The following is a 12,962-nucleotide window of genomic DNA, read 5'->3' on the forward strand; positions in this document are numbered from 1 at the left end:
TCCATTGTAGGAGGCTACAATGAAGTACAGGAAGTGGAATCTTCTGCCATTCCTCCTGACAGGCTTTCCACAGGCCCCGTAGAGTGGTGACACAATGAGAGGAAAGTGCCCGTTTCAGTAGACCAAACCCACAGAAATCCATGGGACTTGCATCCGGTGACTTCACCAGTATATCGTGAAATGGAATAGCCCGAATGCCGGTGTCTGTCGCCATCTGTTGCAGAAAGTTCTGGGTAGAACGAGATGCATTTGATGAGACCTTACACAGATAGGCCTCACTGAGGTAATGTTCACGGCTTTTAAAAACCTTCCGGAGGTTTATTTTCTCACACAGGGTGCGGTTCACAGTTGATTGGGCCACGTTGAGTTGTGTGGCCATCACACGTTGCGTCGGGGAGTTTTCCTGTAGTGCCATTCGATGCAACTTCCGAGACACGGGTTGCATCACTGCAGTGCACGCTCACTTCCTCTTCCCCCTGGTGGGCGACTGAATAGCTGGAACCTCGTGGTTTTTATGCCGCTTGATTATGTTCTTGATGGTCATCGAACCCAAGGTGCATCCATATTCTTTGCACTGTTTCTGAATTTTTGACACCGAATATTTGCCGTGGAAAAGTGCAACTATGTAGCCTTCCCAAAAACGGTTCACCTTAGGAGCCATGATGCACACAACACACACTTGCGATAGTGTCACGATACTACAAACTCTAACCGTCCTCCCACGCTTTTAATCGCTTGGATCGGTCGATTCTGTGTGCAGGGGTGACAGTTCAAAATCGGACACATATATGCGGATCGACCTTCTGTATAAATACTCCACTTCCACGTGGCATTTTATGGATTGCACTCTGGAATAGTAGCTGCCACTATTGGTTTTTAAATTCCAACCAGTACTTAATGATACTGCTGATTTTGGTATAATACATATAACATTTCTGACATTTTAGTATTTACTGTAAGAAAACCAGTAGATATTAAAGAAAAAATATGTTATTACAAATATATGGCAATTATTTGTAAGAAAGAAAATAGTGCAACAAGTTTTTCTGCTTATGAAGTTCTTTCCAGCCCTGTGGACTATAGCTTCAGTTATATCTGTATCTAATCTGCCTCGATACTCAATTTTGGTAAAAACCATTGAGAAGCCAGTTTAAAAGAGATAGTTACTGCGACAGGGTTCCCATATGCCTGGAGAACCTGGAAATCTCCAGGAATTTTAAAGAAATGCAAGTCTCACGGAAATATCAGGGAAAATCTTCTATTTGATCAATGATTGGAACAGGGTGGCCACTCACCCAGAATTGTGTGAATTTTTCCCCGTAGACATGAAAAATTGCAACTTGTATTAATCCAAATCCCTTTGAAAACTGCACACGTTTGTAAATGCCCCGAGGCAAGTTTTTCAGTTTAGCTTTTATTTTTATCGAGGAAGGAAAAGAAAGCTGCATGGAAAATAAAACAGAATTCTCTCAATCCCTTAACTTGTTAGTGTCCCTTGCAGAACAATCGACATATCTGATACACACAAGGTATCTTGAAGTTCGTTAGGTAAATTTGAGTGAAATTTTTATACAATTTTTCGTATCCCGTAACATTTGAAACTTGTGTTTGTAGATGTATTTCAATCTGAGTATGGCAAATGTAAACTGTAAACTTCGCACCTTAAATTATATGCATATATATACTCTTTAATTTAATTGAATTTGAATTTTTGGATACACAGACTTAATGGTGTTAATACGTATGTGTGTGGGTGGTGAGAGATGTAATATGTAACGTTGAAATAGAGAAAGCATCTGCTTGTACCCTTGAATTATTGGAAAGTTTGCCTTGAAAACCAGAGATTATGCTTGAATTTCATCATCCTCCTAGAGTAGCCACCCTGTGGAATGTGCCCCTGCGTACTGATGATAATTAAAACTAGTATGTATTAGTATTTACAACTGCAATAACTTGCATCATACAAGCTACTTTGAAGATATAGGCTGTAGATATATGCTGATTTTGAATTACATTAATTTATATTTTTTGTCAAAAGTGTAAAAATATGTATAGATGTTCTCAGTACGATTTGTTTAAAATTCCATTTTAAGAATTTGTAAATATGTATTTAAATTCCAGGAAACCTGTAAAGTTTGTCCATAATTATGTGCAAAGATGTCATTTCATTCTTGATTTAGCTTTGAGATGTCATAAAGTAATAATAATTAGGGATGAACTGATGTGCAAATTTTGTCTATACCAACAAACTGCAGATTCAAACTTTACTGATTCCAGTCAGTTCTACTGATCCAATATAAAATTGTAAATGTTCACCTCCTTAATTTTTGTGTGCAATTAAGTGATTACAATATATTTATACATTTACCTTATAAAACTGTAACATTTGATTTTATCTTTCTTAGTGATAAAATATCACATTACCAGTCCCATTTTTAATAATAATAATCATATAAAAGGTGAGGATGATGTGACAGTGAGGGGAAATGGGAGGCCAATGTAAAATATAATTTAAGAAATAGTAAACTGTGCATTCAGTACTCTGGAAAAAAAAATTGTGAATTCTGGAAAACTCAGGAAAAATACATTTGGAATGTGTGTGGATATCCTGTGACAAGATGCAAGGAGTGTTCTAACCACATTCTGTAATAAACAGGATTGTTTCTTGATGCTGCATCAAAATTTATCTGATGGTAGTTAGTTCCTTTTATCACAGAAAATGGTGCAGAACACATTCTCGAATCACTTTCAACCAGCTCTTGAAGTGAGGGGGGATCTTTGATTTCGCCTAGAGGTTAGCTAGGGAGATGCGTTGCAAAAGTTTTGCTAGCTGGGGGAAATACCATCCCCACTCACTTTGAGCACCGCTTTCAAGATATTTGTAATAGAACTACAGATTCATACTCGGCAGGAAAAGGAATTGGTACAATATGGTAAAGGTAAAATATTTGGAAAATGCAAATATTTTACCTTTACCATATTGTACCAATTCCTTTTCCAGACGAGTGTATGAATTGACGAGGCTATGGCAATTTTCGGATAGCTGAGATGTAGGACCTGAAGAAGGGAACAGTGGTTCCCGAAACGTTGTCTGTGTACAAAATAGATACTCATTTTACGTAAGTAATAAATAATATTGTATTTTTAATTTTTAGAAATACGAAAGAATATATATAAAAGTGAGTGTCACACAAACCTGAAGTATGAATAAAACCACAGGGTGAGCGAAACTTCAGGTTACATTGGAAGTTTTCCTTGTCTCGTCAATTGTCCGTGAATGGTTGATTGTCCAGTTTCTTGGTGCATGGATCGGCCACTGCAGTCTCCAGACCAATGGATTTTTCCTTTGGGTCATTAAAAGGTGATTGTCTACTCAATTAAGATTCAGAACATCCAGTATCTGAAGGATATCATTGTGTGCAGACACAATTATCCCAGACGTTCTGCAAAAGGTTCTGGAGAACGAAAAATCGCACACATTGAAGATATACTATAAATCCCTATGTAACCTGACTTTTGACTCACCCTACAAATCTAACAGCATATTTAAGTAATTGCACATGGTCAAACAGATCTATTTTTCCAGAATTGAGACTAGTAGAAAGGATCTTCTAAAGTAGAGACATTTTAATGTCTGTGCCGACAAGGTGAACCTTAAGAATGCCATTATTATGTGGGCTGTGAGCAGTTCGGTGTTTTCTTGAAGTTCTTACTGGATAAAACTAAGTATTTGCTTGACAGTACTAATGCATCCCACTGTACAGGCAATGGCAAAGATAATGGTAGGCAAATTGTCCACTGCTATTTTCATTACTTCTTTATTCTACATCCTGTGTTGTTTTAAGGAATGAAACTATGTTGGTTCGAAGCAGGCATTGTTCTCTGCTTATTGAAGTCATTATTTCAATTCATTGTCATCACATTGTGTAATTCAGACCGAATGAGAATGGTGGTGAACAATTTGCCTACTGTTTCTTTCGCTGTTGGGTGTACCAAGTACAGTGGGATCCATGAGTATTGTCATGTAAATTGTCCATCACCATGTTCGTGCACTTTATTTTACCCAATAAGAGCTTCAAGAATTAAAATAAAACTCAAGACAAGCTGTTGACAACATCTGCACCATCATACATAAAAAATCATCGCTTTAAAACACAGGATGTGTGAGAAAAATTAATGAAAATAGTCATGGACAATTTGCACGGTAATACTCATGGATCCCACTGTACCAGTCCCTGAAAGGGACCATTTTTTGATAGGAAAGAGCTGTGGTGGTGGGTTTCTGCTAGCCCTGAAAGGTGGCGGAGATGTGGGGCTTGCTTGGCCTGAGTGAAGAAAATGGGTTGAAAGCAATATTCGTGAAGTGAGTAGCAGAGAACAGAAATTTCAAAAGTGATGATCCCTGGAGATCATTTGAACACCAGACATTTGGAACTTCAAGTAGCACCCTTATTGACAGCTATCAAGGATATTTTTTTTTTCAGGTCATGACTGTGCATCTGATATAAATGCAACTTTTCTGAAGGAGATTGCATTCTTCAGATCTCGAAGCAATGTTATTACCAACAGAACTAGAGTATAGATTCACCTTGGAACTTGTATTTCCCTCAATTTGGGAAAAAATGTCGCCAGTTAGTTTCTGAAAGTTCATTCACTTCAGCGTAATGGGAGCATGTGTCATTTAAAGAGCAAATTTGTTGGGGAGGATATCTCTTGCTGCTTTTTTTTTCCTCCTGATACAAATACAAATAAATTCACATTGAAAATTAGTGAAATGTCACATTTTTAAACATAGTTCACTTTGTCAAGAGATGACACTAGTGTTCTGGGAGCAGATATCTCTGGTACTTAGATCCTTGATAACTGGTCGAATTCAAGCAGGAAACAAAAAAAAATAATCACCTTTTCATCAAGAGATGTCACTGATGCTTGTGGTCCGATTACAAATTTGATAAACATATTAGTTCACCTTTTTGTCAAGAGATGTCGCTAATGCTTATGATCAGTTTCCAAATTTGACAAAAAACAGTTCAATTTTTTGTCAAGAGATGCCACTGATCCTTATGATTTGATTCCAAATTTACTAAAAGCTAGTAGTTCACCTTTTCAACAAGAGATGGCGCTGTTATACTGCGCGAATACCTCCTATGTTCTCCTGATACCAATTTTTACTAAAACAATAGTTTACCTTTTCGACAAGAGATGGCGCTGGCGTACTTGGCGAATACCTCCTAGTTGCTCCTATGTTCTCCTGATACCAATTTCTACTAAAACAATGGTTCACCTTTTCGACAAGAGATGACGCTGGTGTACTGGGAGAATACCTCCTAGGTGCTCTTATGATCTCCTGGTACAAAATTTTTCTAGCAGGAGAACATAAGAGCACCTAGGAGGTATTCGCCCAGTACACCAGCTCCATCTCTTGTCGAAAGGGTGAACTAATTGTTTTAGTAAAATTGGTATCAGGAGAACATAACACCTAGGAGGTATTCGCCCAGTAAACCAGCGCCATCTCTTGTCGAAAAGGTGAACTATTATGTTTTAGTAAATTTGGAATCAGATCATAAGGATCAGCGATATCTCTTGCCAAAAAGATGAACTACTGTGTTTTATAATTTATTATAAAATTTGGAAACAGATCATAAGCACCAGTGTCATCTCTTGACGAAAAGGTGAACTACTGTTTATCACATTTGTAATCAGACCATAAACATCAGCGACATCTAATGACAAGGTGAACTATTATGCTTATTGAATATGCTATCGGATGATAAGCATCAGCGACATCTCTTGATGAAAATGTGAACTATTATGTTTATCGAATTTGGTGTCAGATCATAAGCATCAGCGAGATCCCTTGACAAAAAGATGAACTATTGTTTACAAAATTTACTGTTTGCTCATTTTCGATGTTAATTTGGTATCAGATCATAAGCACCCGAGAGATATAATCCCAATACACTAGCGCCATCTCTTGACGAAAAGGTGAAATTTTATATCATACTTTTGCTCATTTTCTACATGAATTCAACTTCTGTTACTAGGGATCGTAAGTACCAGCATGCATGCTCCCAGAAGACTAGTGCCATCTCTTGACAACAATACGAACTATGCTTGTGTTAAATCAGGAGGGGAAAAAGAAAAACGTCAGCAGCAAGAGACATGGTCCCTTTCAGGGATGAGTAACTTCATACTTTAAGTCCCCCATCCTTCCCGACAACAATCAAGGGTGAAATAGCAAAATAGTTTGCTCAGGAACTTGGTTTATTAGAATGCGAATCTGATTCTCCCTTTGCAATATGAGCTTTAATTGCATGCATCAATTGAACTTTTTTACATTCCAAATATTACATCTTTATTGTGCACCAAGAGCTGGATTATTTATGATAACTTTCAGACATAAATAGCATTTAGAAAAGTGCACTTCGAAACACCTTCATTTTAAGTTTATTTCAGGTATGACCATTTTACATTCTGGTGCTACTCTTACACTCCACTGGAACTTCGGACGTGTCAATCATGATTCTAGCACTGAAACCAGGTTCTTAACCAAAAAGTAATAAAACTATGGTATTAACCTTGAGAATGAACAATAAATAATGTCTTATCTTTTTATAATTCTTCGCTAAACTTTCTACACAATAAGTCATGCATTTGTGTCCATAACATGGGAAATTCTTTTGCTGAAAAGGAGAAACGAGTCAGCAGGCCTGGTACAGTTACTCAGTTGTACCCCACAGGACAGCTTGTGCATATTTTCTATGCTTCCAATGTAAATTTTGAAGAAGAAAAAAAAGCATTACATCAGAAATGTAGCATGGAGCCCCCTGTTAGTTGTCATAGTAACCAGTCCAACAATTACAACCTAGGGCCTCCCCGATGGCACAGTGGTCGCGTTGTTGTCTTGTAATCAAGTGGTCCCGGGTTTGATACTCTGTGGAGGCATATAGTGGTTCGGATTCCACTTTAAAATGTAGGTCCAGTCCCGATTAGCCTTACTGTGCATAAAGTGAACTTAAAACACCAAATCAAAAACCAATTGCATCCTACTTCAATTGCGACAGTTGAGCGTGTTTCCATGCAATAACCTGCCAGTTCTTGTCCTACTCTCGATATTTTCTAATGAAAATTTGGACAGTTGTCATGGCAAATCTGCAAACACAATAGGAGTAAAATGAGCAATGATGATTTTTTAAGCATCACTTTTTCTTCAGTTACTTCAGATTTTCTGCATTTGAGCGAGACCCACCAAGCCAATTCCATGCTTCATCTTAAACACAGAAAATCTGAACTGAAAAAAAAAATGCTTAAAAATCACCATTGTGCAGTTTATTCCTATGGAGTTTGCACATTTGCCATGTTAAAGTTATGAGAAATTTCCAAATTATTATTATAAAATGTAGAGTAGAACGAGAACTGGCTAGCAACACCCCCCCCCCCTGCAAAGAAAAAAAATAATAATAAGTATTTGTGTACAGCGATAGCCATGGGAAAAAACTGCAAAATGGGGTAATCCCAAAATAAATAATAACAATAATAATGTGCAAGGCAAAAATTCTTGAAATCCAATGTGAAGATTGAAATTGTGAAGTATTGGAACCTCATCAGTGGAGAGAGAGAGAGAGAGAGGGGGAGGGAGAGAGAGAGGTAGGTTGCAAAATCATTGAAGAATAGTTGGTGGAGGAAGATATTAATTTATACACAAACACATATATTATTAAGTAATGTGACATCTGAAAAGTAAATGACTAAATATTTTTAAAAAAATGCATACAGGGTTAAGTAAAAAAGAATGAAACAACTTTACACAGTTATTATGACGTAACTGTTTAAGATAGAAAATCAAACAAGGCACGGTAAATATTTACTATCACACACACAGATTTCTTCATTTTTACAGAAGAAACTACTTACGGTAATAAGTTCCTGTAGCATTGTCTAACATCTGGAAGGTGTTTTCTGTCATGTGGGAATGTATCATAGCTGAAATTCATGTTTTTTGTTGAAAATTAATTCTCTGACTCACAATAGCCTTTGGCACGTACACCTTCGCAGATCATCGCGCGCCGTGCTTGTGTTTTGTTGATGTTCATTGGGTATGCAGTGTTTCCAACCAAAAAATACAAACATAGTTAAAATCCGTTGAACCATTCAAGATAGCCCCAAGAAACATTACGTTAGGTTAGGCAAACATAGTTAAACGAATTTTAACTGTTTGCCTATCCTAACTAAACCTAACCTAACTAGTTACACGAATTTTAATTATGTTTGCCTAACCTAACTAAACCTAACCTAACCTTACGTAATGTGTCTTGGGGGCAATTGTCAATGCATTTTAACTATGTTTGTATTTTTTCGGTTAAGACAACAATACGCAAGCACGGCACGCGATGATCTACGAAGGTGTACGTGCCATATTGTGTCTTATGGAAGCAAAAAAACGAAAAGAAGTGCTCGTAATGTGAAAAATTGAAATTACTTTCATCAAAAAAACATGAATACACTTTAAAGAAAGTTCCGCGAAGCAGATAGGTAAGTACGAATGTTAAAAATGACGAAACAAAGAAGTTACATGTGTTTGTGGAATAGTAAATTTTTACCCAAGGCACCAACATAAAGAAATCTCTGGAAGTTTTTCTCACATGATTCACATTTCAATGATCCAATAAGGAAACCACATGATGTGCAGCAAACATCCAAATTATAATCAAGCTCTTTGCCATACAAGAGACATCATGTCGACGACTATGGTTTCGAAGACGCTAACAATTCACCACTGTATCTCTGGCAGAACTTTTGGAAGGGGTGGAAGACACACATTACTACAGTAACTCGTGCAGAAATGTCTTTGCAGCAATGTGATTGAATCAGTCTTCACTAAATCCAACAAACAATATGCCTTCTGCTGGTCACTTGCCATTCTGCCACACTAGTGATCCTGCAGAGCAGCAGCAAAGCTACATAAGCGTGCCAAGTGGCAATAAAACTTCGTTTTCTTTAGATTGATGCCATGTTTGATTTTCTATCATAAATAGTTACGCCATAATAGCTGTGTAAAGTTGTTTAATTCTACTTACCATGTATTATTAAATACATAAAGGAAAGCATTTGCTACTTTTATGCATATCAGATATTTAAATAGTAGCAAACTCATTCATTTACCAACTGTTACACATCAATAAATTACAAAATAGTTGAAATGGTTGCGTAATGCAATTTTTTTTGTTATTTTTATTAACATAAATCAGATTTAACTCATGTGTGTGTGTCTTGAACTCTTTTGTTGAAAGAGAGAGAGAATGCATGCAACACTAACACACAACTTCGTTGTTTTGTGTGTTCCTTAGTAAAGCATATTTGAGGCAAATCTAATTCCATGTCTTTGTGGTTAAAACAAAAACTCTCCTCTGAGAAATGTTGATGGGAGGGGGATATTTTTAAGGACAATATTTTTGATGGGTGAAATCACCAATCCCCTCTCCCCCCAAGGATTTCACACCCTGAGTAGAACAACCTAAGGTTCTGGATTCGAGCCCTGTTTCATCTATTTTGACGATCATTCATCATCATTGCCACTATTAACCTACCAAGATAAAACAAAAATAAACAAGAACATTTCAAGTTATGCTGGAAATTCTGTTAAAATAGAAAAATAATAAAACTTCCTCTGTACATTACACAAAGGTGCAGATCCATGAGAGAATAATCGTTTTTCGCAGTAACCTACACTAACACGTTTTGTGCCATCCATATACTAGTGATTGAAGTGCTATTATTATTGATGATTTTGTACGTGTGCGCACGTTTTGATAAAAAATGATGTTACGAGCACCATACTCTGGCTACCTTTAGCTCCTAAATTCCTGTTGAGAGGTTTGGCGAGACATGCAGAAACATGATGAGACAATTGTCATAGAAGATCCTGCACTCTGCCCCTCCCATGGCAGGCTGAAAGAATGGCAGGAAACATTACCGACAACATGTCATATTCTCTGCAAAGTATATCAGTGGCATACTTGAAAAGGTGGTTGGGAAAAATGTCAACAAAGCAAAGCCGGCCCCCATGGTGGAGTGGTTATCACATTGCGCTCAGACACCAGGGGTTCCGGGTTAGAATCCTGGCCTGGGGATGGATGTTTGGGAGTGTCCATTCATCAATTTTATCATATCTCATCCCCATCTTCGCAAATTAGCCAAAAGTGCCACAAAAAGTGAAGTAAAATAAACAAATCAATCAACCAGAATATGATAGATAGGATTGAGAAACAATTTACAAAGAGCGGTCACAAAGTTTTGAACAATTCACTGTAACTTTTTTTATTTTTTACACTAGGGCAATGAAGTTTCACGTGAAGCTTGGTGGGTATTTATAACTAAGCCACTGAAAACGCTCTTTTTTTGTTTTTGATGAATTTACATTGCAAGAGATGCCGTTACAATGGACTTCATAACCATTACTTGGAGGTATAGTGCCAACAGCCTGTAAACATCCTATCAGTATTCTAAAAGATACATACAGACACATACAGATGGGGGACAAAATAATACGAACACCTGTGAATGTAGAGAAAATCTTTATTAATAGGGGGTTGGACCACCCTGTGACTGAAGTACACTTTGTATGCGACGTGGGATGGATGCATAGAGGTCATGCACAATGTTTAAGGGAATATGGAGCCATTCTTCCTCCAGAGCAGTCTCCAATTCCGAAAGTGTGGCTGGAGGCGGACTTCGAGCACAAAGTTTGGACTCCAAATATCCCCACAAATGTTCTATAATGTTCAGGTCAGGAGACTGTGGGGGCCATTCAAGATGTCCTACTTCATCGTCATGTTCTTCAAACCATGTTTGGACAGACCCAGCAGTGTGGATAGGAGCGTTGTCGTCTTGAAAAAGCGGTCGGTCCCCAGGAAATAAAGTCTGGACAAAAGGATGGAGATGATCCCCCAGAATGCTGCGATAGTGACTGGCATTGATCTTCCCATGCAGAAAAACAAGTGGTCCCACACCATGCCAAGATATCGCACCCCATACCATAATGGACCCACCATACTTTTGTGAAATGTGGCATACTTTTTCACAGGTGTTCGTATTATTTTGTCCCCCATCTGTACTTTAGTGTGTGTCGTGGGGCAGAAATTATGAGGTGATTATGTTTGCATGGTTCACATTGGGAAGAATGAAAAGAAATACAGGATGCTTGACATACATAATGCTAGCTGCCCCCCAACCCCTAAAAAATAAAATAACCTAGCAAGTTCAAGATTATCATGTTATATCATAAGAGAAGTGTAGTGTGTATGCTGAAGCTGCACAATAACATATTATGCACTCCTTTATTCTTGGTTCCATAACGTTCACAAGTTGAGGCCCTCAAGAACAGTGGAATGCACAAATATTGCTCGGTAAATTTCCATAACAATTTTCTTTAATGCTGCATCATGTGTGTTTTTATGCAATTTTTAAGTATGCTCCTGTAGATGTTGCCAGCAGCTTGTTTGATAATTTATTTCAATTCTTGAAGCTCTCATTATGCAAAACAAAAGAGAATAATCATGGTGATCAACAATTTGCTTTGTTAATATTCATGCATCCCACTCAACATTCATGCATTTCGAACTGTAAACAAAAACACAAAAATGTCATTTGCATATGTTTGTGCTGCTTAGAATATGTTAAAGCAGCAGTATGTGTGATGTAGGCATTCAAACTCACAATAAAAATATAGATATATATTTCACAATGAGCAGTAAAATAGAACAGATAAATCTTGTAATGAATGGAATATTTTTCAACAATAGCTGTAATCAATATATACACAAAATGTACTTATGCATCCTTGAAACAGTTTATTTTCTTTCTATACACAGCTACATTTCGTGTATATATTAATAACTTACAGCATTTAAAGTTTCACGGAATATGAATGGCTTTATCTTGAAACAAACTCCTTGGTTATGATTCTTACACGTATCGCACCTTCTCGTTTGCAAAAGTGCTACATTTATCTGTGCACATGTTGCAAATCACACTGAATACCATCAGTTAGCAATGGAACATTATCCAGTCAGCTCAATAGTGACAAGTACAGCCAACAGCAAAGATAACGGAGGCCATCACCATGCTGTTTGGTTCTGTTTTCAGCAATGTACAGTTCAAGAATTGAAAGAAAAGTACCAATAAGCAGAGGACAGCCTCTGCACTCCTCATCAAAAATCCATTCCTTAAAAATCATAGAATGAAAAAACACTACATAATAGCAATGGATAATTTGTCTACTGTTATCCTTGACCTGATTGTACTTTACAGCTTCAAATTCCACACACCTTTCACCTTTGGCACCACCTTATCATTTATGAGTGCTTTGTAGCTGTGTAATTGTGTTAAATATTGGTTCAACACTACATTTACGAAGTAGTTTCATAAGTGCAACGAAAGCTAATAAACATAGCTACTCAGACTCCATGGCACTGTAGTAAAATACACTGGAAAAAATTAATGAAATAGTTGTTTTAAATTTTTTTTATTTGTATTGGGCAAGATCCCCCCTTGAGATGCCAGATGGAACCTGCATCACACTTTTTACTCCTAGCACTTGGAAAATTATGGAGCAGAGACTTGGACAATGACAGAGAGAGAGAGAAAAGAAAGATGCAGGCAGTGGAGATGAAACTTTTAAGGAGTATATTGGGGAAGACTAGAAGGGACAATAAGGAATGAGGAGATCCGACAGACAGTGGGTGTGGTGAAGCTTCAGGACAGGATAGATCAGGCACAGATGAGATGGTTCGGACACATGAAGATGATGTATGCAGAAAGACTACCAGTAAGAGCTTACAATGCACACGGAGTGGGAATAAGGCCAAGGGGAAGACCAAGATGTCGGTGGAAAGAGCAGACAGTGTTAGGAGAAGAGGACAAGATCTGAACACCGTGGAGAGAGAGGAGTGGTGGAAGACCAG

The sequence above is a fragment of the Lepisma saccharinum genome, chromosome 16, assembly GCF_977018435.1.
Source record: "Lepisma saccharinum chromosome 16, izLepSacc3.1, whole genome shotgun sequence".
Taxonomy (NCBI): domain Eukaryota; kingdom Metazoa; phylum Arthropoda; class Insecta; order Zygentoma; family Lepismatidae; genus Lepisma; species Lepisma saccharinum.